The sequence below is a fragment of the Rhea pennata genome, chromosome 21 (genome assembly GCF_028389875.1).
Source record: "Rhea pennata isolate bPtePen1 chromosome 21, bPtePen1.pri, whole genome shotgun sequence".
Lineage (NCBI taxonomy): Eukaryota > Metazoa > Chordata > Aves > Rheiformes > Rheidae > Rhea > Rhea pennata.
The window spans coordinates 1,771,025-1,798,864 of record NC_084683.1 but is presented as its reverse complement, the minus strand read 5'-3'; the positions used below and the strand labels follow the sequence as shown (position 1 = coordinate 1,798,864).

General features: G+C 51.2%; 1 pseudogene; it reads right to left on the bottom strand.

Annotated features, from left to right (window-relative positions):
• Nucleotides 1-22,141, bottom strand: LOC134149680 (capping protein, Arp2/3 and myosin-I linker protein 2-like; annotated as a pseudogene).
• Nucleotides 22,142-27,840: the final 5,699 nt, after the last annotated feature.

The window sequence follows — 27,840 nt, the reverse complement described above, 5'->3', positions numbered from 1 at the left end:
TCATGTCACCCACTTCAGCTTGTTGAAGACATCAGTGACCATCCGGTCCAGGACAGAACCGAGGTTGAGGTGGTCCTGGAGGTAGATGCGCTCTGACATGGCATTGACCAGCTGGTCCCTGACTCCCCTCTTCTGTACCATGGCCAGGCACAGGTTGTGCACTGTGTTCAATACGGCTTGCATGATCGCCTGCAGAAAATCCAGAATTTAGGGGTGGGAAAAAGGAATTCTATGCATCTTTTCTATCAGAATTCAAATGTTTTCCTATTTGTCTCCGGAGATGTTGTGTACAGAGGGGACCTGAGTGATGGAAGATGTACAGTAGGTGCTCTGCTGGAGCACACTGTGTGTCAGGCTCAGAGCAGCTGTCATCCCTTTGGCAGGACAGTCCCTGCCTCTGGGGCTTTGTCACATCTTGGGCTGAGGCTGACAAGCATCCCATGCCACTGGTGGCTCCCTGCTTGCTGCAGTGGCTCCTAGCAGGCACCCACCTGGATTTCCTGGCCACAGGCCTGTGACGATGCTTCCTCTGTGAGACATTCCATCTTATGCTGCAGCTTGCTGTTCTGGTACGGGATGTTTCCTGCTTCATACAACAGAGGCAAAATCTGCAAGGGGTGGAGAGAAAGTGTGGATGAGCCTATAGCAAATTATCTTTCCTCTGCTTGGCCATGTATGGTAGGCTCAGTCCTCGTCTACGGCTGCATTGTAGCAAAGCTCTCCTTGCATTAGCTGGGGACACCCAGGGATCTACCAGCCACACTGGGCTGAAGTTGCCCCCCCCCCCCAGCCTCTCTGCATTCTTCTCCCTCTCAGTCATTCCCTGCGCACTGCCCCCAGAGTCTATTAGCTCTCTTCTTGTGCCCAGACAATCTGCTCTCACACCGCTTATCTTTTCCTATCCCTTCCAGTATCTCTGCAGCATCAGCACTCTCTTCTTTAGTTAAATCCCTCTAGAGGCCTTCCCTAACCCAGGAAGCTGATGAGTAACCTCTTTCTCACCCTGTTGCAGGAATACGTACTCACCATGCACAACCATTTGTCCCCAACATTTGGAGAACAGCGCCAGGTCCCTGCAGAGCATCTTCACCATGGTATAGCCTCCAGGTGCTACCAGGAGACTTGGCAGTAAGTGGCAAAAGCCCCTCCTCTCCTTGTCTGCAGTAGCATCCCCCACCCTGTTAGGTCTCACTGTAGGTTGTAAAGTCAGTGCCACTGTAGGCTGTAAAGTCAGTGCCAGCCCCTTGCAAGCAAGCAGTTGTGATGGTCTGTATTTGAAGCAATTCTGTCCCCAAAACACCTGACGCAAATCCTTTCTGGTGTGGCCTCAAGGAAATTCTGGCCCCCAGCAGTCCTCTACAACTCCAGTCGCTAACAAACTGCTCATAGATTTGTGCAAATTTTCACTCCTGCTGGGATGGAGAGATGCAGTGTATCTCTTGGAAAAGCCCAGTGGAGCTGGGGAGGCACCATGGCTCTTGGCCTCGCCAGCTCATGTAGAGACAATTGCTACACACGGATGAGGACATAGTGACAGGCTTGGGATATGGGCACAGGCTCAGGTGTGTGGAGAGAACCACACCTCTCCCCTGCAACAGCAGCTGATGAGATAGTAAGTGATAACACTGAGGAAGAAGATGCCCACTAGCTGGATTAAAGGATTAAACAATAACTAGGGGGTGGCCAAGAGACTTGAGGGGAAAAAAAAGAAAAAAAAAAGTGGCAGCTTGAAAGGAAGTATAGAAGAAGAAAGAAAATGTGTAATCAGGAGAGAGAAGTGGGAACAGCAGCAGTCTAACAGAGTCTAACACTGCCAGGAGTGGCCTCCACCAGTATCATGGCCTGGTGGAACATTCTCCTCACCATGTTGTGGGAGGCTGCATCCAGCCAATGCAGCTAAGAGTATGGGGATCCCCAAGGAGGGACCCTCTGGAGGAACATGGGGAGGTTTATCACCAGTGTCGGCATCAGCAGATTGTAAGAAGCAGAATGGGTGAGCCCAAAGCCAGAATATTCACAGCTCCCAAAGAAGGGTGGTGCAAGCAGGGGAATCTCCTCTTTTGAAGAGGGGATGTGCTTATAGCCCACGGTTCCTGGGGAAGGTATGCACACAACTGTGTGTATCTATGTATGTGGATTAGACCATCTTGGGATTTGAAGGGGGCTCAGAAATTTGAAGCTGTTTTTTAACGTTTTACACGTGTTTAGTAATGTGATGTATATCTGTTGCATTTATGATATTGATCTTGAAAATTCACTGTTTGCTAGTTAAATGTCATTAATAAATCAATAAACTGCTTGGTGTTGGATTTAAACCCCATGAATTGAACGTTTCTTTCCCACAACAGGAAGGCAAAGCAGAGGGAAGGTGACCGCAGTTTTCTGGGAGTGTGGCAGACTTACACTGACGGACAGGTTGGCGTTCCTGATGGCTTCCTCTGCAAAGAGGATGTCGGCTTCCACTTCCCTGCCCAGGCAGGAGCTCAGGATGTCAACATGCTTCTGCATGCTGAGGCAGATTTCGTTCACCATCTGGAGCATAGAGTTGATGCTGTCATGCACCAACGCCTGAGCAGCACTGTAAGTCTCTGTCCTTTCTGTGATTTCCCAGGAGAAGGACACATGGGTGCTGCTTGATTGAGCACTGGGAGCACATGCAGGTAATGCTCCACAAGGTCTTCCCTGACTAGTGACCAGGAATGCTGTACAGCAGGGAATTTCTTGCAAGCATGTGTTGAACACATGAAGACGGCAGCATACTGTGGGGGGGGAGGGGGATGAGCAGTCCCTAAATTCCTCAGTTTCAAATTTGTGCGAAGCACAAGGATGAAGGCTGCTTGAGTACCTCAGCCTCCTTCCCTCCTGCCCAGTCCTGCTCTCTTCTCCATGGCCTGCTCTGTCCTGGGCTCAGAAAAAGTTAAAAGTGGTCTGTGCTGCTTGCAAGGATGAGCATGAGGTGGGCAGAGGTCTGCTTTGATGTCCTGCACTAGCCAAGATTACTCATACTGGAGCAGAACAGCTGGCTATACAGCCAAACATGGTGGTTTCATGTACTTGCCTGTTCAGAAGAGGTGGTCAGGATGCCCTGCTGCAGCCAGAAGGTTTGTGTGGGCAGCATGTGTCGCATTTGGTTCCTTGTCAGGCAGGACTGGATCTGCAGCATGTAAATAACCCCGTGAGGAGGCATCTTTGGCACCCCAGCCCATCTCCCCCAGACCCCAGCCCCACCTCATGCACTGCCTCCTCTGCTTTCTCAGGGTTGCTCCAATACGCCTGCACCACATCATTCATTGGCAGGGGCATAGACTTGAGGGTGTAGTTCCTGTGAGGCAATGGCACAGGTGAGCATCAGGACAGTGGCACTACCAGCCCCTTTGCTGCAAGCAAGCATCTACATGGCATCTCCTGCCTTGCAGTGGCAGAGACCCTGGCACATCAGCCTCATGGTTTTATCTCCACCATGAAACACCTGCATGGGGAAAGCATTTTCATGACGACAGGGCTTGTGGGGATGGCTAAGCTCGAGCAGATGAGTAAACTCCCCAGGGTCACAGTGGCCGCCTGTCTGTACTCTCTGGCCACTCAGACTGAGGCCCTCTCGACTCAAACCACTGGAGCCCCTATAGTGTTTTGCCTCCCTGTGCATCTGCATGGTCATGTATGAGACCCCACCGTGGTCTCAGTAAATGAACATTTTTTTCCATCTTTTGTAGGTAGGAGGAAGCAGAGTGCTAGATCCCCACAAAAAACAACCTATGCCTGAGCAGATCACACTATGCTGACCGTACGCTGACTTTGGTATGGTTCAGAGTGACAAAACTCTGTGCTTGGTTTGGATAGAGATCCTCAGCACTCCTGATGTAGGCTCTCAGCTCTGGTGGGTACCACAGCTTAGGAGCAAGACTTTTCTCCTTGGCTGTAAAACTTGTCCCTCTTCCTCTTAAGTGATCCATGGTGCTGGAAGGGGGAAATGTGGGCCACAGCCAGCCTTGGGGCTCTGAAGCAACAGAGATGACTGATGAAGATGATGTCAACAAGTGGGTTGTGGGTTGCTTTGCTAGCTGCAAGGCCAGGGCTGTGTAGTGACTACAGTGTATGGAAACTCCCCTAAGCACTGTTTCCAACCCACTGGCTCTGAGTGAGATACCCTTTCTGCATTTAGTGGGAAGAGGGCTTGGGGATGGTGATGTCCTGGTGCTAGAGTCTCTTGTGCATGGTGGTAGCAGGGCAGGTCAACCAAACAACCCCTTCTCTACCTCTCCAAGGCTTGAGCCACCTCCAGGAGTCCGTGGCCAGTTGTGTTGTTCCTGTCCCAAACCACGGTCCTGCAAAGAGTACAAGAGTGAGTCCTCTCCAGACCAAAACAGTAGCCTATGTCAGCTCACCAAATGGGACACCAACCTACTCTCCAGCTAGGAACTGATAGCTGGCATAGAGGGCAGGTGTCTGGCTGCCAGGAACAGGCAGGACCATGACAAGCTATGCCTGTCCTGCTAGGTGCCAGGAAGTCTCAGCCAAGCTGACCCCACAAACCAGGAGGCAGGGAAATGGGATTAAAAATCTTAACCTCATGATTCAAAAGCTAAACTTTACCCCTGCAGAGAGCTGCAAAGTAGCTGGATGTCTGGAGGGGATGCAGAGCAGGGCAGCCTTACTCAGACAGGCATCACTCTGCTGGCAGGGGCAGAAGTCCCACAGAGGAATGTCTGCAGCTGACAGACCTTTCCCATCTCCCTCTCTCCACCAGAAACTTTTACCTTTCCTTTTTAGGAATAATTTGGTAAAAAAGTGACATTTTAGGGACAAGAAACTGCTCTCCACCATCTCTTGAGTACAAGGCTCCAGCTCCAGCACTCTGAACTTCATGGGAGCCTGGAAAAGAGCTGGCAAGTGCTGGTGTGGAGCTGCCATGCAGAGGAAGAGATTTAACTACTCTCCTGCCTTTTACATGTCCTGTGTCAGCACCAGCAGCTGACTGCCAAGAGAGCTATGGTCACAGCATTCAGCTGCTTGCTGGGACTGGTAGGGTTGCATCTGTGGTCCCAAGGAGCCACAATAAGCCTCTTTCAGTAGTATCAGTATCATGAGGACTATTGTGTCAAGACCACCTGCCACAATGTGAGAAGGATGCCCTTCCCATGCTACCTGAGCTTTGTGTTGATTTGCAGGGCTTTGGCTAGCATCTTGGCACCGGTGTCTCCCATGGCATTGCCGCTGATGTCCAGCGCAATGAGACTGGTGTTACTGCCCAGGGCACTGAGCAGGACATTGGTTCCCAGCTTGAGGCGCGACTCAGCCACTGACAGGGACTGGAGACTCTGGAAGGGGGAAGAGGAGGGAGAGATGTGTCTGTCATGCCAAGTTGGACAGCATCCCTGGAGCGGAGTCTGCACAGAGCCCTGGGGTCATGGCGGTTGATGAGAGGCAGGGCACAGGCAGGATGGCTGGGGCAAGTAAGGGAGCCTGGTGCAGCAGGAGGTACCTACACAGTCATCCTCTTGGGTAATCTGGACAACGCGGTGCAAGACATCCACCAGCCCATCTCTGCAGGAGAGGCAGATAGTTACACATGCATCCCAGCATCACTTCCCCCAGAACAGCAAGAACAGCTGGCAAAGCTCAATCCTTCTGCCTTTGCCCAAAACCACCACACACCTGTCAGCCTCCTGCCTGACTCCTACCTATGTTTCAAGAGGCTGTGACTTGTGTCTGTGACGCCTGCCCTCCAGCACAGACTGGGTCAGGAGCAGGTGACAGTCCCCCCATGAGTCCCTGGTATAGTAGAGCAAGCAGGCCTCTGAGGGAAGACGAGGCAATTCCTTGCATTCCTGATTGGCCCAGGGCTCAGATGGAGAGAGAGAGAAGTGAGGCAGGTGCATGGTGCTAGAGCAGCCACTGGCCTGAAGACGATGCCACAGGTTGCACTTACTTGGATTTGATGTTAAAGTTTTTCCCCAAAGAGACATGCCTAATGGACTTGCTTCTGCCAATGGACAGCACCAGCATCACCATATCAGAGTCAAAACCTATGAGAAATGAGTGGAGCCATGAGACACCCAGTAGGATACTCTGAGCAGTCCAGACCACAAAAGCTGGACCAAGGTGATTGTGTGGCCCACAAAGGGCAACCCACAGACCTGCCATATTGCCCCAGCAGGCTGGCAGAGGGGAATCCCAGGCAGACCCTGAACGTCTTCATCCTCTTCATGGCTCTCCCATGGAAGGCAAAGACCTATTCATCTGCCCCTGAGAGGGCAGGTAAAACCAGGGGCTGAGAGGAGTCTCACCCAGCAAATAAATATCCCCTGTGAGAGTCTTGCGATTTGGAACTAGGGTGGCAAGGCTGTGCTGAGCTGCAGGGAGCACTTATGGGGCTACAGAGGAATTGCTTTCTGCTGCCTTCCCCCCTCAGCCCTGTCCCAGAATGCACCCAGACATCCTTCCTGTAGTGTGGGCCTGTACCCCCATTCTCATGACTACAGCTTTCCCAGGAAAATTCAGCAAGCAAAGGTTATATCCTATCGACAGCAAAACAGAGTATCCCCATACTTCCACTCTGGTGATCCCCAGAAACTGGGAAGAAGGTCAGCAGGACTCCAAGGGACTGGTGAACCCCAACGCCTACAGAGGAGGTCAGCGGGTTCCCAAGTGGCTAGAGTGTGGCTTATGGCCCTGCTGCTGCACGTGTATCTGGGCAGGGACCTCTCAGCCCATTACTCCACTGTCCCAGGGCAAGGGGCACCCAAGACCTACCAGGCAAAGCCCAAGACAACATAACTCCAAGAGGAGTTTTCTCCAGCCCACTGCCACAGATTTGTCCTTAACTGCCTTTACACACACAAAGTGATGGAGCTGTGGCCAGGGAAGGGCCCTCCCTGGTATCATCATCCTCCATGCAACCCCCATCCAACACAGCAGAGAAATCAGTGGCATGCCAATATGCTATAAGAGTCCTTGATCTTTGCAAAACGGGTACTGCATTGGCTGTGGCCAATGTTTTAGGGGCATCTGTCTTTCCCTCTCCTTTTTTTAATTTTTAACTGGAGCACAATGGAGCAAACAATTGCTGTTATTAAGTGACTACTGCAAAGTCTGCGGTGCTGAGATATTAGCTGGAGGACTACTGGACTGCATGCAGCTCTTAGGCGCTCACTATCCCTCCAGCACAGAGTTTCTATTTGGGGAAAAACAAAATAAAACTACATTTTGGAAAAGGTTGGCTAGAGATTTTTGGAAGGCAGCAAGTTTTTGGAGCATTTGTGAGTCAGGGAAGCCATGAGCTGATTTTGCACAAGTTTCTGAATGACTGCAGAACACGTCAGTTTTCCTAGAGTGATCCAGCTATAGAGGCACTGCATGATATACTGTGAGATCTTTGTGAGGCCAGTTTAAGATATTACAAGGACTTGCAGGTGGAATTAAAAAGACTATAGAACTGATGCTTGAAATAAGTAGGATTGCTCTCTCGCAACCCTGTGGCTTCAGAGGCTGTGGCAGGCTGAGGTCAGATGGGGCAGGGATCCTGTCAGGGACTGAAAGAGTTTCAGCTCAGACAAAGCTTTTAAACATCTTGGTTAATTTCAAAACCCAAGCTTGCAGTGTTAGATTACTTTGAATTAAGTGAACTGTAGAAGTTTGTGGCAAGAAAGATGTGAAATGAGAATTATACAGAGCCTGAGGAAAGAGAAGTCAGTAGCCAAATAAGTTATCCCACATCCTGTGATGAAGATGCTATCCTTCAGCTGAGTCTTGATCGGGTCCATCCCATTCCCCAGCACAGATGGAGGATGACTGCCCCTCTCTTAGTGATACTGGGGCACACATAAGCCCTGGCCACTGCTGGAAAAGAGCCCGGGTCCTGGTTACCTGCTCCACTTAAAGGAAAGCTACCTGGGGAGCTGAAGGCTCAGAGTACATGCCCTGCCACGGGGCTCTCAAAAGCTGCAGCTTTTGCATGGGCATCATCTCCTGTCATTCCCTGTGCCAGTCAAAGCCACTGTGGTGCAAATAACCCAGTCAGATCCCCCACAGAATCACAGAACCATTGGCTCTAGGTGACCCTGCTTGAGCAGGGAGGTTGGACCAGATGATCTCTAGAGGTCTCTTCCAGCCTTACTGATCCTATGATTCTATGTAAGCTGATGAAGTACAGGCTAGATGAGCAACCAATGAGGTTGGCCTTTGGCCTTCTTGGCCACAAGGACATATTGCTGGCTCATAGTCAACTTGTCATCTACCTACACTCCCAGGTCCTTCCCTGCAGAGCTGCTTTCCAGCAGGTCAGCTCCCAGCTCATACTGGTGCCTAGGGTTATTTCTCCCTAGGTGCAGGACTCTGCACTTGCCCCTGTTGAACCTCAGGAGGTTCCTCTCTGCCCAGCTCTCCAGCCTGTCCAGGTCTCTCTGAAGGGCAGCACAGCCCTCAGGTGTATCAGCCACTTCTCTCAGCTTGGTATCATTAGCAAACTTGCCAAGGAGGCACTCTGTCCCTTCATCCAGGTCATTGATGAACAAGTTGAACAGGATGGGACCCAGTACTGAGCCCTGGGGGACGCCACTAGCCACAGGCCTCCAACTAGACTCTGTCACTAAGCACAGCCCTCTGAGCTCTTCCTTTCAGCCACTTCTCAATCCACCTCACTGTCCACTCATTTAACGCACACTTCCTGAGCTTGCCTAGGAGGATGTTATGGGAGACAGTGTCAAAAGCCTTGCTCAACTCAAGGTATGCAACGTCCACTACTCTCCCCTCATTTACCCAGGCAGTCATTCCATCAGAGAAGGCTATCAGGTCGGTGAAGCAGGATTTCCCTTTGGTGAATCCATGCTGACTACTCCTGATCACCTTCTTTTCCTCCATATGCTTACAGATGACATCCAGAATGAGCTGTTCCATCACCTTCCCAGGGATGGAGGTGAGTCTGACTGGCTTGTAGTTGCCTGGGTCCTCCATCTTGCTCTTTTGGAAGACTGGAGTGACAATGGCTTTCTTCCAGTCCTCAGGCACCTCTCTGGTTCTCCATGACTTTTCAAAGATGATGGAGAGAGGCCTGGCAACAATGTCTGCTAGCTCCCTTAGTATTCCTGGGTGCATCCCATCAGGGCCCATGGATTTGTGGATGTCAAGCTTGCCCAGAAGGTCTCTAATCCTATCCTCCTCAACCAAAGGAAAGTCTTTCCTTCTCCAGACTTTCTCGCTTACGTCCAGGCTCTGCGATTCTTGAGGGCTGCCCTTAGCAGTGACGACTGCAGCAAAGAAGACATTCAGTAATTCTACCTTCTCTGTATCCTTCGTCAACAGGGCCCCCACTCCATTCAGCAGTGGGCCCACATTTTCCCTAGTCCTCCTCTTGTTACTGATGTATTTGAAGAAGCCCTTCCTGTTGTCATTAACATCCCTTGCCAGACTCAATTCCAAATGGGCCTTAGCCTTCCTCACTGCATCTCTACATACTCTGACTGCATTCCTAAAATTCTCCCAAGTAGCCTGTCCCCTCTTCCACATTCTGTGTACTTTCTCCTTCTGTCTGAATTTGGCCAAGAGCTCCTTGCTCATCCCTGCAGGCCTCCTGCCCCGTTTGCTGGACTTCTTACTCATTCGGATGCACCGCTCTTTAGCCTGGAGGAAGTGATGTTTGAATACTAGCCAGCTCTCCTGGACCCCCCTTCCTTCTAAGGCCTTAATACATGAGATTCCTCCAAGTAGGTCTCTGAAGAGCCCAAAGTCTGCTTTCCTGGATGAGATACATATGAGGACATTATGGGAGACAGTGTCAAAAGTTTTACTGAAGTCAAAGGAGACAACATCCACTGCTCTCCCTTCATCTGCCAGGCAGTCATTCCACCCTAGAAGGCTTTCAGGTTGCTTAAGCATGATTTCCCCCTTTGTGAATCCATGCTGACTACTCATGATCACCTTCTTATCCTTTACAATGCTTGGAAGTAGTATTCAGGATTAGCTGCCGCAGCACCTTTCCAGAGATTGAGGCAAAGCTGACTGGCCAGAAGTTCCCTCCTTCTTGCTCTTTTTGAAGACTGGAGTGGCATTTGTTTTCTTCCAGTCCTCAGATACCTCTCCTGATCACCATGACCTTTCAAAGATGATTGAGAGTGGCCTTGCAATGACATCAGCCAGCTCCCTCAGCACTCATGGGTGCATCCCGTTAGGACCCATGGACTTGTGTATGTGCACATTTGGTGAGATGCCCTGTGCCATGTGACAAGGTTAGCTGGTAAGTCAAGGCAGGCTTGATCTCTCCAGAGTGTTTGAAGAAATATTGGAGAAACTGCACTTGACTCTCTGTAGGCTCAGCAGCGAGCACAGAAGGAGCCAATGCCACACAGGCCCAATACTGCCTTGGCTCCACCAAGTGTCCAGCTAACCTAGTCACCACTTTTGAAGCCCAGAACTGAACTCTTGTTACACATTTCCCCAATAATTTTGACATTTAACTAACTGATCCTGATGAAGTGCAGGAATTAAACTTCAATGGGTACATGGAAAATGAGCACTCATATATTTTTAACATGAGTCTGATGTTGCGTGGTTGAAATTACAAGAAGGCAGACCTGTACAGGGAAGAATGTCATGGACATGAGAGGTGAGGGCCACTGTTGCTGGCCAGAATTGGATGCAAAGATGGAAAAGGTCTGGCACATTAGGAGACTGCGGGATAGCAGGAAGGAGATCATTGTGGGGAAGAAGAGCACAAACAAGTCTTTCCTGTCTTGGGGAAGGCAGGTAGGTTTTGTTTTTAGGGTAGAAAGACAAAAATCTCAGTGAAATGATAATTTGCCTCGGAGGAATCCACTCCAGATGTTTGGGTGCTCACATCCTTGTGGAACACTGGTATGACTTGGTTGTCCTTTTGTACTTTGTCCACTAAACCTTTAGCTTAGATGCTTGCATAGCCTGTAATGTTGTGGCTGCTGCTAGTGAAAGACTAAGCACAGTCTAATTTTGTGTTAAGCAGCATGGTCAAAAGGTAGACAAGCATAGAAGGCACAGCCCTAGTTCAAGGTGGGGGATTTCACAGCCTTCTGCTGAGACAAAGCTCTGGACACCAGGTGGGCACCAGAAAGTGGGTACACTTTGAGCCTGTATAGATGTGCAGTCATAGGCAGGCAAGGGCTATAGGTCAGCTATGGCTCAAGAGTGCAAAGAGTATCTCTGACAGCCTGATGTGACCCTGCTCAGTTCTCCAAAGCTGCTCCGTCTCCCCAGGATACTTCTACAAGCTTAGGAGATGCTGGGTCTAACTCAGCCTCTGCCGAACACCCTGAGGCAATTGTGCCCACAGGTGGAGGAGATTGCACTCCCAGATAAGGAAAAATGACCTACCATTATCAGACAAATCCAGGTCACTGATGGAATTGGCATCAGAGATGAGATCCTGGATGACTTGGGCCCGTGCTGACCTCAGCTTGAAATAAACAGAAACATGTCAGTATATGGGAAGGTGGCAAGCCCTGCAAATATAAGCCTGCTGTCAGGAAGGTCACCTCAGCCCCATGGTAGTTGGGGATGGATCTTCCCATATTGGAATGAACACCTGCCTTCCCTGCCATGGCCTCTTCCCCTCAGGGATGCACACCCCTAGGGATACAATATGGTACCCTGGCTGGAGACTGTGCCTCTAGTGCTGCTGGGCTCATACAACTCATGGGTGTTCGCTATACACAGGCTGCCCCCTTACCTCACAGCTGCTGAGATCCAGGTGAAGGTCACTGATGCAACTGTTGTACGCCAGTCCTTGCAGCAAAGCCCTGGAAAAGTCACCAAAGCCATTGGCTAGAGTAGTGTGGGTGCCAGCCACCTGCCATAGGGCACCCTCTGTGGGCTGCCGAGTGGGACAAGGAGGATAGGGAAAGGGTTGTTTCCCAGCATGCAGAGCTCTGTATTTTGCCACTCTTATCCAGCATCCTCATCTGTCCCCTCTAACTTCAAAGTCCTAAGCCATGTCCCACTGGACAACGCTTACCCATAATCTGCTCCCATTGGCAGACCCAGAGCCTCTCCATCACCCTGCTGAGCCTCTACAGGGGTAACAGGGGTGGCTCAGGCCCTGGAGCTGGACTCTGAGTGGCTGGATGTCTTGCCAGCGTGCTGCTCCCATCTTACCTTACAACATCTGGAGGCAGCTTTGTACCTGCCAGTGAAACATGCCTGAGCACACAGGCCTTGCTGAAAAATTACTTGATGGCAGGAGAGAAGACATCTTTCACCCTCCTGAAAGGAAAAACACAAAATAGCATCATCTTCTGTGCATGCCTATAGCTGGCACTGGCTGCCCACTGCCTCAGGAGATGCCAGGCAGTCACTGCCAACTGGGCATGATGAGCCATGGCACAGATTCCCTCCCTTTCATGTGCTGGGCTTACTTGTGTGAGTACACATTTTTGGAAAGATCCAGATGGACAAGGCTGGTGCAGCATCCATGAGTCAGTGCTCCAAAGAGCTGCAGGAGGGAGTAAGTTGAGATAGGTCAAGGATCCAGCTAGCACGATGACACCTCATGCATGCCAGATGAGAAGAGACAGTGTGGGAGACCCTAAGGTAGGAGGTCTGCCCATGCTTGGGCTGCCAGCTACCACCATTGCTCCCAGCTCTCTTCTTCCTCCTGCTGAAGCTGGTGTCTCCCAGCCCACCCAGGCCACAGGATGCAGAACAATGTATTCCTGAACTGGCTGCCATCATACCCCTCTGACCCAACAAGTTTCCTGTCCCTGGGCCTATGCAGCCCCGTGCCACATAGGATGCAAGTAGTGGGGCTAGGGACACCTGTTGGGGTGTGGCACAGCTTCTGGAGCTGGGCACTGATAACTATCTGGGGTCCCCCTGCTTGCGTACTCACAGTGTCTAAAGAGCAGTCAGTGCCAGACAGGCTGAGGTGAGAGAGTGAGTTGCACCGGCAGAGAAGGTTCTGCAAACTCTGTCAGGAGAGAGGATCCAGAAGCTCATCCAGGACCCCTGGTATCCACCTTGGGTACCCTCTGACTCCCCATTCCCCAAGAATCCCAGCCAATCTGGCCAAAGTCCTTCCTTCTAACTAGGGAGCAGAAGTGAAAATGGTGATGAATCACACAGTGACCCACACTCCATGCATGGGCCATTCGGTGCCTGGGGTGTCTCCTTGCTCAAGATGCCATCTCTGATCCTCACGTGAGGACAGGGAGGTGTCTCCACAGCAGAGTCCCACAGCTGCTGTCAGATAGGCAGGAAGATGTCACAGCCATGGCTTTCCAGAGAGCCAAGTACCTCTGTGCAAATGCACCTGGGGATGCCAAGCACCTTGATTTCAGACCCTCCAGCAACAGCCACTTCTGAGTGCCTGGGCAACTACAACGCAGAGATCAGCCTCCGAATGAACCAAGGCAAGCCCTCTCAATTCTCTCATAGAAGCAGCAAGGCCACCAGAGGAAGAGGTGCCCCCCACATGTGCAGGAGACAGTCTATCCTACAATGTCAGAGCATTGAGCCTTCTCAGCCCATAGCACTCACACTAGTGTCATCCATGGCCAGGGTGCTGGGGTTCCCGGAGAGGTCCAAGTGCCGGAGGGAAGAGCGGATGGCTTCGTTAGCTGCTAGGGCCTGGCATAATGTGCTCATTCCTGCTTGAGGGGAGGCCAAAGAAACAGATGCCCACGGATCTTGGACAGCGCATCCCTGCACTGTGGAGAGCCATGGAGTAGGAGAAGGGGCAATTTCTTATGTCCAGGGCAGCAGGACATTGTGTTCTTGGACATATCTTGTCCATGGCATCCCTGGGGGACTGTTCCTTCTCCTCATCCCGTGCACCCAAGTATGCTATGCCCAGCCAGGCTTTGCAACATCATTTTGGAGACATTTTATTTGCCACCAGTGGTGAAGCTGATTCTGGGCAGAGTGTGCCATTCTCCGAGATGCCTCATCAAGGGCACATGGCCCCCAGCCCACCCATGCCATCCCCTCTGGGAGATTCTTTGATGTCAGCCTGGCCCCGCTGAGCCATAAATGCTGTTGATAGAGTCACTCTGACTGGCCTCCCCATTGGGACCTGAAGGGGGCGGGGGGAGTATTGTCTCAGGGCTGTACCTTTAGCAGTGAGTGATGTCCTGGCCAAGTTGAGGCTCTGCAGGCCCTTGGGCCTCTTCTCAAAGTGCCAGCTGAAGGCAATTATCCCTGATGGAAGAGCAGAAAGCCCTGAGCAGCCATGACAGCGCAAATGGGAGTCTGGGTGCCTCCGCCACCCTTAAGTATTGTCCCCACAGTGCAGGCCAACAAGGACAGCTCTCTGAGCTGCTTGCTGCAGGCACGGCAACAGTGATGAGTGGCTTGGGCTGCCTTGCAAGTGCAGAAGGAGGCCATGGGTTGCTCCACGTGCTCGTCATCAGGCTACACAGGGAATTAGGGTTTGAGAATGGAGCCAGCCCCTTCCTGTTGCTTTCCCCATAGGCACTTCCAGCCAGGGAGCTGCTATTGCCCAGCTGCCAATGGGATACAGAGTTGTGGAAAGAGATGAAGGGAAGGCCCAGGACAGGAGAAAAATAACAGTTTGCATGAGCTTAAACACATCTGCTACTGTGGGGTGTGGGGTACCTCTGTCTTCCAGCTGGTTGCCAGCAAGATTGATGGTGTGCAGCACAGAGTCAGGATGTCTGCTGAGTGCCTGGGCCATCCTCTGAGCAAAGGCACTGCAGAAAGAAGGGCTATGTGTCTGACAAAGGTACAGGCACCATTGAGAGGCATGGCTGCCCACCTTGCAGCCATGTGGGGATGCAGCACTGGCTCCTACGAGGATGACAGGCTCCATCCAAAAGCAAAGCCTCACCAAAGCTGCATCAGGTCTGCTGGCCTCGAGGCTGTGGGAAGGCTGCTGTTCAGTGGGCTCTCACCCTGTCCAAGCTACGTGGCATCAGCACCCCAGTTGCAGGGACATCCAGCTCTGGCATGTGAGTGAGCTGGCCTACGCTGCACTATGCATGCAATGTGAACTGGGCAGGGCTGCTAAGATCCTGCTCAGCACCATGCCAGGGCTCTGCATCCTCCTGACAACACTGGCAGTCCAGCTCTGCTGTCTTCTACCCATGCAGGGCAGGCTGCAGGGCCTGTGTGTACTTTAATCTTTCAGTGACCTTATTAAGGAGCCCCACTGGTCCTAAACTGGGAATCCCTCTGACATCCTTAGATCCCTCAGCCACTTTAATGAAGCCCTGCCTCCAGCACAGATCAGTGCTTCAGCACCTGTGAGGGACAAGCATTCCTCCAGCCTCCAATTTACAAGGCAGGAGTTTGTCCTGTTAGATGCGGGTTGACATGGCTCAAATGCTTTACCTATGGATTCAAGTCTGACCAAAACTGTTACTGTTTTAATACTTTGAGGACATAATCAGCCAAATAGCTGGAGGAAAGATAGAGGAAGCTCCCTGTGCTGACCAGAAGAAATTATCTAGTGCTGTCCGGGATACATCAATAGTACAGAATACCCTCAGAAAAGCAGCGCATTTCCTTACGATTTTAGCCCACTGTTTTCCAGCACCAACTCCTCCAGTGTCCCTGATTTGCTGAGCATATATAGGAGTTGCTCTGAAATCTCCAGGTTCTGCAGATGAAGAAAGCCTTTCTGAAAGCCCATCCATCTCCAGGAGACACAGCTCCACCAGGACCTGTGCCACATGATGGGCACTCACCAGTCTGAAGTCCTTGCAGTAGAGCTTTGTGAACCACAGATTGAAGGACAAGGCAGCAACACTCAGTACCACGTCTCTGCAGGGTGACAAGGACAAGGCAGTCAGGGGCCAGTCTGAGGGTGGCTGCCTGACAAAGCAGTCAGTTGGGCCCCACTCATATGCACCCCTCCATGGAGCACAAGTACAACCGCCACAGGGTGCACAGCCACAACCACACAAGCATGCACAAACACAATCTCCCCAGGGCACATGCACACAACTGCTTCCTGGTGCACTGCCACAGCCACCCTGGGGCGCACAGGCACGGTCACCACAGGGTGCAAAAGCAGTCACCCTGGAGCATGCAAGCACAACTGCCTCCTGGTGCGCAGCCACAACAGCTTTGGTATACCCAGCCACAGCTGCCCCAGGGTATACCTCCACAAATGGGCCCAGGGTGCACAAACACAGTGTTCACCAGAGCAGGACTGAGCAGTCAGGCTAAGGCATTTTTGGAGAAGGCCTGTGAGTTTAAAGCACCTCAAAAATAGAGCTCGGTTTTACCAGATTGTTCCCGTGAAAAGAAAATCAATCAAAAATTTGGATGTCCCCATCAGAATGTCCATTTTTGTTTAAAACTCATCTTCATTTAAGGAACAGTGCATGTTATGCTTGACTGAACAGGAAGTTTCTTTCTGACTTTCTGGTCCAAAGAAATATCCAAAAAATGTCCCCATTCAGGTGGACCAAACACCAAAATTTTCGCCAAAATGAAAAGCCCAAACCTTCTTCTTACTATTTCCCAGTTGGTAGATGAGAGCCTGGCCAACTGCCTTCTCCTACAGATAAGCCTTCACTCCTTCTTTCTAAGGTCACATCTCTGGATATGTCTATATCTATCTAAATATGTCTAAATACATAAGTATAGAGGGATTGGAGGCCCCTGCTGACGGGAAGAGCTGCTAGGGCAACCTGAATGTAAGGCTCAGGGCACAACCTGAAATCATAGCCTCATTACAAGGCTCAAACTCTGTAACAGCAACCTGGGGTACTAGCAGGGCTGCAATCTGGAGGGGAGACAGAGAATTGCAAATTTTTGCAGCTCTTTTAGCAGAGCTGGCTGCTTTGCATAAGGAAACACCTGACAGACAAAAGCTGTGAAAGGCCGACACAGTCTTCAGTTTTCACCTCCTTAGCTGGTTCTTAGGGTTATATAGATGTTAAAAACAGATAGGGGAGTCTCTGGCCTCTTGAGACAGCCACCCGGAGGGACAGAGGTGGCTCTCAGAGGGAATTCTCCTTCTAATTTGGAGATTTCTCTGGGGTAACATCTGCCCGCAGCCAGCAGGACATAAACCTACCATCCTTGGAACACATGAAGAGATAAAAGCCTCCAACAAGAGAATAGAAAAGCTCCTGCCATGCACAGCAAGGAAGGAGACAAGTGCTGGTGGGTGCAGGGCAGCATGGCCAAGGTGCTTGAGAAATGGTGTGCTCCAGGATGCACCTGGTGGGGCTGAATGACTCACCGGCTCTCCGAGTGGCTGAAATCCAGTAGGTTGAACTCCCTGCAGTCTTGGCTATGGTAGATGTTGTCCACATCCTGCCAGACAGACAGATACTCAGACAGGGCTCAGTGCCAGGTCTGGGGAAGGGCTTCGACATCTGCTAGCATGCCTGGCAAGCTGTGCCGTCAACAGAAGGAGCTATATTTTGCCCAGAGGCTGATTCATCGGGGACCCTCACCCAGAACCCATTTCCCAGAGTTCTCAAGAGCCTAAACAGATGCTGGGAGCCTCATGCCTAAATCCAGAGCCTGAAACCTTCCTAGGGACAGAGGCAGCAAGAGCACGTGTCCCATACGGGTGCAACCCTATGTTGTAGTGGCTTCCTGACTGCTTTCACAAGGATTGGCCAGAAGAAGCCAATGAATCCCTTCTATGGTGGGGATGAGGGCCTGGAAAGATGTGAATTACAGTCACCTGGTGTCCCACAGGAGGAGGGGGACACCTGCTGTGTCCCAACATGGCCAGTTATGCTGTCACCAGCTCTTCTCTTTGGAGATACCCATCAGGACTATGGGTTTCCAAGGGCTTTTCTTATACATCAGCCTGGGAAGCTTCCTAATCCAAGGTAACTCATCCCTCTCTACATTTCATTCCACCACATCAAAAGAGAAGGGAGCACTCAAGCAGCGTAAAACTGTAGTTTCCATCCCTGGGATGCTCCCAGCCCTCTGGGATGTTCCTTGACCTTGGCATACTCCCAGCCCTGGGAGGTAGCTGGTGCCCAAGATACTCTCAGCTCTCAGGATGCCTCTGCTGCCTGGAATGGCTGTGTGGCTGCAGAGTGGGGTGGAGGCACCAGCAAGCATCCCTCTGCCATGCCCTCCGAACAACCTGCTGTGATTGTCTCCTTTCTGCAGTGTGGGTCAGCTTACCCACTGGATCTCCTCACGAAAGGTAAAGCCATTGTAATCACATAAAGCAGCATAAGTCTCTGAAAACCCAGCTGCAAAGAGAAGGCAGTATTTAGGGCACTGTGAGCAGACCTCCCCAAGGGAACACTGAGGAGACATTTAGGGTAGGCAGAAAGCAAGAAGTGGGAGGCAGAGGCTCTCCCTGCCCTCCTCAAAGGGGCTGCAGAGTCCTGCTCAGTCTACTGCCATCCTGAAAGGGAATGCACAACTCAGGGAGCTGAGGCAATAACTCTGCTCCCTTCACCTGATCCATGTAGGAAATCCTGGGTCCTTATTGCCTGTTCTCTCTCGGCAGCCTTTTACTAAGAGGTTTTGTTTCCTTATAAACACAGTGGTTATGGCCATGGACTGTAAAACACTGGGATGGCAGAGGTGGAGCTTGGCCTGCTCTGGAAACCATATCCAGGCCACATCAGCCTGCCTGGACATGGCATCTGGACTATATGCTGCTTTTCCCACATGTCTCCTGTATGCCTGGCCCCAACATACTGCATCTGCAAACATCACAGCTCCAACGTCAGGCAGAAGCCCTCCCCAGCACGTCACTGTGGCCTCCTCATTATGATTCCTTGTGCTCTTCCTAGTTTGTGGTGCTGGGGCACAGTCTGCTTTTCCAATGTGCCCACAGACATCTCAGCTCCAAACCTGTGCCACAACCCCACAATCCTAGAGATTGACCTAGGATCCAATTTCCATGCTGTAACAACCCCCTTGCCCCTCAGAAATGTCAGGCAAATTGTGTTGCTATGGTGGCAGCAGAGGTATGACAGGGTTATGTTCATGTAGTTGTTTTTTTTAGCAACCATCTTGCTTCCCAGTTTATGTTAGTCTAACTCTTCTCCCACTAAAACCCTTGGAGCTTTTAAAGTTCCTACTCCAAATAGCTAGAACCCAGGCTTAGTGCTGCGGCAGTATCACATTAGGTAGATAAAACCCACTCACACCCTCATGGGTAGACACATCCGTGACTGTGCATCCTCACCATACAGCTATCCTGCTCCTTTCTGGGAAGCTGCAATCTCCCCAGCCTGCCAGATCGGCTCCTCACTCACACACCCTGCACCTCATTCCTACTCTGTGAGATGGGGTACGCTGGTGGAGAGTGCAGCCTACTGGCAGGGCTCCTACAGACATAAGCCAGTGCAGGAGCTGCCTTGCCCCCAGACGTGGGGGAGCCACAAATAGCCGTTGACGATAACTGTGTGGATACTGGGTTGATCTCGGAGGTACTCCAACCCTCCTGCCCCTGTCTGCTATGTGTACAGGGAGAATAGCATTTACCACAGGGCCCTTGGTTGCTCTGCAACATTTCCTCCAGGGAGTCTGTGATCCTCCGCATCCTCTCGTACAGGTTGGGGGCGAGTTCTTGAGCAGTGCTCTGGGGGAAGGACCAGGGAGCAGGCTGGGAGAAAATCATCCCCACCGCAATATATGCCTAACTATAACCCATTTGCCAGGCCCAGAGAGTGACCAAAAATATTCTTCCCGATATGATCAGGGAACGAGGAACATTTGGCCTCCATTAGCAAGGTTTCCTCCTATTAAAAGGCCCTGTTGGACATTCAAGCTGCTTTTTGGCTCTGTCTGAGCAAAGAATGTTTCCTCCAAGGTGACATGGTCCCTCCAGTTCCTACATGTTAGTCCCTGAGGACTAGGGAACCCTTACCCAGGGGACGAATCTGGGAAGACCTTCTTAAGTGCCATGGTGACATGGATGACAACTTGCTCCAAATCATCAAATGACTTAAGCCGGATGACATAAGAAGACATATCTGTTTCTAGGACAACCTGCAGAGGCCAAAGGATGGGAAACATCTGAGAAAACTGGCAAAGTGAGGCATCCCAAACCTGCAAACATGACGCTGACAGCAATTGGCCAGGCACTGCAAGGGCTGCACTCGTAACGCAAGCATCCAATCTCTGTAGTTATAATTCTAGCCAGAGCACTGTAAGTGGAGGTAAGGCTGAGAACAACAGGAATTTAGGATGAAATGGAGTAAACATATTGTCATGTGCCAGACCAAGGCATTAACACCCCCTTACCCTTCCCTTGGCCCAAGTGATTAGCTTTCAAAGACACAGTAGCTTTGCTAGTGGTCTGCCCTTTTCTTACCAAGAGCTTTAGGGATTGAAATGACCAAGACAGACCCCGTTTGGCATTGATTTCAGTGCCTGAACTTGCTCATCCTCAACAAAACCTCCCTCCACCCTCAGAACTGCCTCCAGATCAGCTCTGCCTCTTGCTATCCTGGCAGAGAAAAAAAACCTCTTTGCCTGCACTGCCACAGGGAGCCCCTGCAAAATTGAGATGGCAGGGCCAGCAGAGCAGAAATGCCTGGGTCTGTGTACCCAACTGTCTGCCCAGGGTCCCATCTCTAGTGTAAGTGGTGGGCAGCAATGTTGCATAGAAGCAGCTGGCTTGCTGCATCTGCCCATTCCCAGCTAAGGCACAGCCAGTTTGCTGTGTTAAACAGCCCCTGATGGGTATTTTGCCTCTGAAATTGTCTCATCTGGTTTTGATGCTTTTTTAGCTTTTGTCTCCTACAGAAATCCCACGGCAACACATTCTCCAATTTAATTACGCACTGAAATGTAGGAGGGAGATGACAATTATCTGCTTGGGCAGCATAAAGATGGAGCTTCTTTTCAGAGCAGGGCTCTATGTGTGGCAGCAGGGCCAGTCTCTGCCTGCCCCAGCCAGGTGCTCAGACTGGCAGGTGAGTAACCACTAGAACTGTCATACAGCCTCAGGTCTGTGGTCCCAATCGAATGGGCTCAGAGATAAGCCAATGATCTGAAGTTAGCTGTTCTTCCACTTCCTTGTAAGTACCCAGGTGATGCCGTCCTGTCCCCGAATCACTTGTCTCTGCTCGCATCCTTGGAGCATACCTCGGCAGAATGTGCCTCTCCTCCTGACACCCCCTCCCAGGATATGTGAGGCTCTAGCTCTTCCCCTAAGTTTCCCACCTGTACTTCCCAGTCTGTGTGGAAGCTGTCAGCTGACACCAGGCGTTTCCAGCCTCCTGATGCTATGCTGTCTGAAGGCTCGTGGCTTCCTCTTCTGCTCTCTCTGCCTATCTCTTCTTTAACTCTGTGCTCCTGCTAAAGATCTCTAAGCAAAGCACAGCTCAAATATGCATCCTGCTCCTAAGAGGATTGTCTCTCTAATGTCAAGCAGCAGAAGCCCCATTTGCAAGTCAGGGCTATCACTGCTGATGGTGCTTTAATGAGCAAAAGAGGTTAACAGGAACTGCAGCCTTGGTTTCAGCTGACATGTCCAATTTGGGACAGTCCATTCCTCTCCCTCATGGTTTGCGCCTGCTCCATCTACCATGCATGCATGCCTTGTTGTTAAGAGGATTAACAGGGCTTAAAACGCCTTCCTACTAAATTTGGCTTTGCCTGTGTAAGCCAGTTGCAATTTATCACCTTGTCCCTGCTGAGCAGGAGGTGTCACCCAAATGCCAAGGAAGGCAGGAGCTGCCTACAGCTCTCAGTAGTGATTTTGCAGCATGCATGGCCGGGTCTGCTGGAGGAGAGTGGGTGCAGACACTTGTGTTCCCCTCTTAGCACCCCTGAGCGCCTCCCCTTACCTCTGGCTAAAGAGGATGCTAACATGGGCGAAGCTGTAAGAGGATTTCTTTAGAGGTGGCCAAGGGATAAATATGGTGGGAAGCTCCCAAAGCTCTGCAATGGTGACCCCAAATGTAAAACAGTGGGCAACAACTTCCCCCAGACCCTGCAGCAGGCTCCAGGCCAGGGTTTCCAAAGGGGAGAGATGAGCAAAATGTGCCTTGGCAATCTGGGTGCCAGCATACCCATGTGGGAATTGCCCAGGGAGACTTTCCCAGTGAGTGCCACTCACCAGGCTGGGCTCTCGCACTGTGATCTCTTGCACCTCCAGCAAGCTGAAGAGGCCCCAAATCAGCAAGTTCCATGTGGCAGCCAAGAAGCACTGAGGTGGATAACGCTTACCTTGCAGCTCAGCAGGGATCCCTCCGGGAGACACAGCCATTGCTGGGACCACAGCAACCACCCAGGGAAGGGCACAGAGGTATCAGGGCAGCATCCTTCAGCACAGCTCCCGCTTGGAGCAAAAGGCACCCTGCTTGGAGGAAGCGCTGAGGTTACCAACCAGCAGTGTCGCTGCCTCGGCACCTCCTCCCCCTTCCAGTACTCGGTGCCTCTTCCTGCCCCGTCAGGCAAGATTTACTGAGTGAGCAAGGGAAGTGAAATGAAAGCGACAGAGCTAGCAGCCCACGCAGGCCCGCTAAACCCTGCACCCAAGCTGCCAGGCCCCCAGCTAGCTTCCTTGCCCACGCAGGCCCGCTAAACCCTGCACCCAGGCTGCCAGGCCCCCAGCTAGCTTCCTCAGCCAGGCCCAGCCATGAGCAAGCCCATAAGCCTACCTGGGAGGAGGGCTGCACTTCTGAGCATCTCCTTCAGCCTTTCTTCTCCCACATGGGATAAAGCTATCATTTCTCATGGGCAAGGAGCGTACATGCTGCCGGCTCTTCCTTGCTGGGAGCAGCATCTTCTCCAGCCTTTAAGCTTTGAGGGTCCTGAATTATTCTTGCCCAGCATCCCCTCGAAGGCATTTTTTTGGGTGCACATTCCTGCCTCAGTGCCCAAAGATGGCTGTGAACCATGAGAGCAGCTCTGCTCCCATGCAGGATACTGGATGAGGGGCTGCCCCAGGCCCTAGCATTACATTGGGTAGATGAAGGGTTCCGGTGCCAAAGGCAGGGCACTGCAGATGTGGCTGCTACTGAGCAGAAAGGCACTGGGTGTCATGCCAAAATGTTCCTTGGTGAGCACCAATGTGGCACAACTGCTGGCCTAAAGTGAGGAGGAGAGACAGAGACAGGGTGGCCTCCCTGGGACAATGTGGATGAGCAGTGTTGGTACACTGAACACTCTCCTATCCCAGGAAAAACTCTGGCCTGGGCCAAAAGCTGAAGGTGTTTGGAATGCTGTAGAACGCTGTTCTGTGACCCTTGTGGTGCTGCAGAACTGCATGGAACCCAAACCTCTCAGTACTGGATCAGCAGACCATACTAGACCATACTAGAACCTCGGGGCATGTGCTGATGGAGCCAGCAGAGCTGTTCTCAGCAGGACACAACTGGCACGAACTGGAATGGAGAGTACCAAATGCCTCATCCCCCTAAATTATAGTTTTTGACAAACCACCAATCTCCAGGCTGCCCTGAGCAGAGATCTGCCAACCAAGGGCTCTCAAAGGAGCATTTCCAGGGGTGGAATAGCCTGGGACACGTTGATTCCTGGCAGAGCTGGGTGATACTGCTGCGGGTAGTCAGGGCCAAGCAGACACCACAGCATTTTCAAATCTTCTGTAAAAGCAAAAGCAAGACAGGAAGTGATCTCCCTGCAGACGCTGCTGTCTCCGCAGAGCCCAACCACAACATGCAGTAGCCTTGATTCACCACTTCAGGGAAGGCAGCTGGAGAGAGCATAGCTCAGGGCAGGGACCACCTTTGGCCGAAGTACCTCCTTCTGGGGTAAGAAGAGAACAGTGGAAGCAGCATTCCTCCAAGCATTGAGAGCCACATCAACAAGCAGAGAAGCACCAGTAAAAGGCAGAGTGTTCAAGGCATTTCCCTCAGGGACAGCCTGCTCTGAATCTATGGCTCTTCCAGAATGACAGGAGAGCATGCTATTGGTGTCTGAGCATCTCAGAAGGGGCAGTAGGACCCAGCTTTTCATGGCATTAGCGAGGATATTCAGGACATAGAGAAAACGACTGTCCTCTTGCACCCACTAGGTGATAGCTCCTACTGAAGCTTAGAAGCACAAAGGACCTCCCAGCAAGCCCCATCTCCAAGCTTATCTTCCAAAACACTGGGTCCCATGTGCCAGGACATGCTGAGCGCCAGTGTACCAGAACATCTTCCCCAAGAGGAGGACAGAGGAACAAGTGTTCCCAGGTGCACAAGTGTTCCCCATCTGTTGTGCAAGCATACGTTTGTCAGGATGCCTAGAGGAACCCATTTCCTCTTTCTTCCTCCTGAGCATCCGGAGTGTATTGGGGCTGGGCATTTCCTGCACCATCCTGGAATACTAGGACCTTCCCAGGTCTCAGGGGCTTCTGCTGGACAGTCTGCTACTGTCTGGCCTCCACTGGGGAGCCCAAACTGTGTTGGATGTGGTCTCACCAGAGCCAAATGGAGGGCAATAGCTTCTCCCCTTGGCCTGCTGTCTGTGTTCTTGCTAAGCCTGTCCTGGTGCTTTGGCACAGGGGCACCCTGCTGACTCCTGGCTGGCTTGCTGTCTCCCAGTACCTCCAGGGCTTTTTTTCTGCACTGGCAGCCAACCAAATCTGGTCTGCTGCATGGGCTGTTCCCTCCCAGGGACGTACATTGCATTTGCCTTTGTTCAGCTCCATGAGGTTTCATTGTTCAGTCTTCCTGCCTGTTGAGGCCCCTCTGAGCAGCAGTGCTGTCCTCCACTTTATCAATCGCTCCCCTCAGTATGGTATCAGGCACAAACCTGATGAGAGTTCACCCTGGGCAATCAGCCAGGTCTTTAAGAAAGATGCTAAAAGGCATTGGTCCTACAACTGATCCCCAAGGAACACCTTTCATAACTAGTAGGGCTTTGTATTGCTGAGCACTCTGAGCCTCATAGGGTAGCCAATTTTCTACCCATCCTCAAGTCCTCCAGACCCTGTATCTCTAGTCTGGTTATAAGAAGTCTGTGGAGGGCAGTGTCAAAGACCTTGCTAAAGTCAAGATAAACAGCATCCACAGCCTTCCCTTTGTCCACACAGTCAGACATGTCCTCAGAGAATGCAAAAGCCTGTCAGGCAGGATTTCCCCTCGACGTGGTGGCTGTTCCAAGTCACTGCTCTATATTTGGTGTGCCTGAAAAAAAGCTTCCAGAGTGATTCACTTCCAGGGATCTAAGTGCCTCTGACAGGCCTGTAGTCCCCTGGATCTTCCTTGTTGTCCTTCTTGAAGATGGGTGGGACATACGCTTTTTTCCAGTCATCAGAAACCTCCCTAGATTGCCAAGACCTTCCCAAGATGATAAGAGCACGGCTTCACATTGACATAGACCTCTTTTCTCAGCACCTTCAGATGTAACTCTTAGACTGCCATGAGGCTTGGGACCTGAGAGGTCTGAGGGCAGACCTCACCAGTAAAAATCAAGACAAGAGCAGCACCGAGTACCTCAGCCATGTCCTTTGTCACTAGTCCCTCTGCTCTACTAGGAAGTGGACCCACATTTTCCTCATCCTTCCTCCTGCTGCTGCTGAAGACAGCATCCTTGATATAGAAGCCTTTTCCTTGCCTTTCACATCCTCTAGGTCCAACTCCAGCTAAGCTTTGGCTTTCCCAACTCCACCCTTGTATGCTCAGGCAATGCCTACTCTTGGGTAGCATGATACCCCTTCTGCCTTCTCTATGCTTCCTTTTTTCTTCCTATTCATCCATGCCGGCCTTCTGCCACACTTGTCTGACTTTCAGCTGAAGACTCCCTTGGAGCTTGCAGAGCTCTGGCTGAAGTTTCAAAGGCTGCTCTTAAATATACACTCAGACCAGCAAATTTACTACAGCTCTTGCCTTGTTCCCACCAGGGTAGCTTAGGACAGCATGTCCACATGCCCAGTTGTGTCAAAGCTAGTTTGGATTCACTGTGCCCACAGGCAGCACTGCCTACCCTCCATAAGCCTTGTATGAGTCAAGCAGCTCTGAAAATGCTACCTGCTCTGCCCAGGGTGGCTCTTCATCCTCTAGATCTAAGGAGCTCAGCCACACTTCCCTTCCTGAACTGTCCTCTGATCTGCACTTGCTCTCTTCGCACCTAGAGAACCACCTGCATGAAGACCATTGCAATGATCTGAAGACAAAAGAGTAAAGAGGTCATTACTTTTTCTGCACTGAGGTAGAAGAGGAAAAGCCATAGTTTGTACCACTGAAACCTCAGTCTGATACTCTCTGCTAAAGAAGTGGGCTTAGTACCTGGTTAGTAATTTCAGAGGAACTAGTCTCTCTAACCTGGGGAAGCTCTCAATTGCTGGAAGCCAAATGTGCCTTTGGCAGGCTGCAGCAATCACTCAGAGACCCCGCCCCTCTCTGCATGCTCTTAGGAGAGCAGTCCACAGCACCAGAGATGGCAGCCAGGCAAGTCAGATGAGATCTGGATGCCAGCAGAAAGAGCAAACAGACCTGTAACAGCACTCTTTGCAGCTGCACAACCTCCCTTCCTTAGCAGGACTTGCTCACAGACTTATTTCCTCTTATTCTACATCAGTCTGCAGTTACTGCACTAAGGGAGAGATACTGGCTGCAGTCTGGAAACCAGGTGAGCTAATCCTACCTCCAAACACCCAAGTGCCTATTAACTCAGTGTGGCCAGGCTGGTGGGTGCTACAATGACGCATGCTAACCATACCTTTTCATGCGCTGTCCAGGACACAGCTTTTCCAGTGAGGATAATAATGGTGGGAGCAGACTGTGCTTTTTATACTTTTCTAGGGCAGAGATGTGCTGCCTGCATTCAGACTTGGCTACATCACTTGGAGATGCTGGCACTTAACCACCCTGGCCACCCACATTCAAGGGCTTGCTGGAACATTGCATTGGATTTCTCCAGAGCAGCTCAACCAAGGGCAAACCAGAAGCCTGTGGGAGGAACATAAATGGAGACACCTGCCCCTTGCACAAGCCAGAGCTCAAGTCACATCAAAAATGAGCTGCATAACAGTACTATCTACTTGCCAGGGCAGCTGGCAACATGTGCCTTGGGCTTTGCTGTCACCTGGGAACAGCACAAACTGCTGCTTATGGGAGCTTGTACAGTAGTGCTGGTGTGGACCAAGGCAGGTCTCTGCTAGAACGCATGTAAGACCTCCCCGGGGCACCATTACAAACCACTACTTAAAACAAAGCAGCATTGCAACATTTTTCGTGCTCCCCTTTTCAGTAGTGGGTTAAACCACAGGTTTTAAGAGATCACGGTACTCCTCTTTTCCCATCATATTTGTAACATGAGGAGGGACAGCGCTCACTGCAACCCACCTGGCACATGGTGGTGCTACAGCACAAGTCCTGGACTGTGCACAGACAGGAGGGGACTGAGACAGTCATCTGCAACAGCAGTTGTTACCACACTTTTTATTCCATCAGTACTGACGCATATTGTAGAAAAGCACAGTGCCTGAAGACAGCTTAGTTCCCTTCCACAAAGCCTCTCTTGCTCTAGGCTCGTGCAAATGGTGTTTCCTTCGGAGCAGTGTCTCCACCTGAAGCATCCCTTACGGTTTCTGATGACACAAACTCCTTGTCCAGTTGAGAATCCACCCTCCTCTGCAGCCAGATCTGGCTCATCCTTGCCAGAAAGGCCTTGCATTTTCATCTTCCACCTGCTGAAGCAACCTTCCATCCTGCTCAGGATTTCACAAACTGACCGCTAGACACACTTTTTCCCCCCTCTCCAAGTTCAAAGGAACCAGAGACACCTAGCCAACTTAACATCTACTGAAAATTATGTCTAGCAACTGCTTTTTTGTGCTTTTAAGGAATTTCTTTCTAAGGAGTAGTATTATGTCGTTTGCAGTGACTTCCATTCCGAAGTTAGTAACAAACCAGAACTTACACAGTTTGAAGTTATCCAACCGCTTTACTCTATCAGCTCTTTAAGCTGCTTTCAGAATTCATTCTAAGTAGAGGAACATACACTATGGCAAGT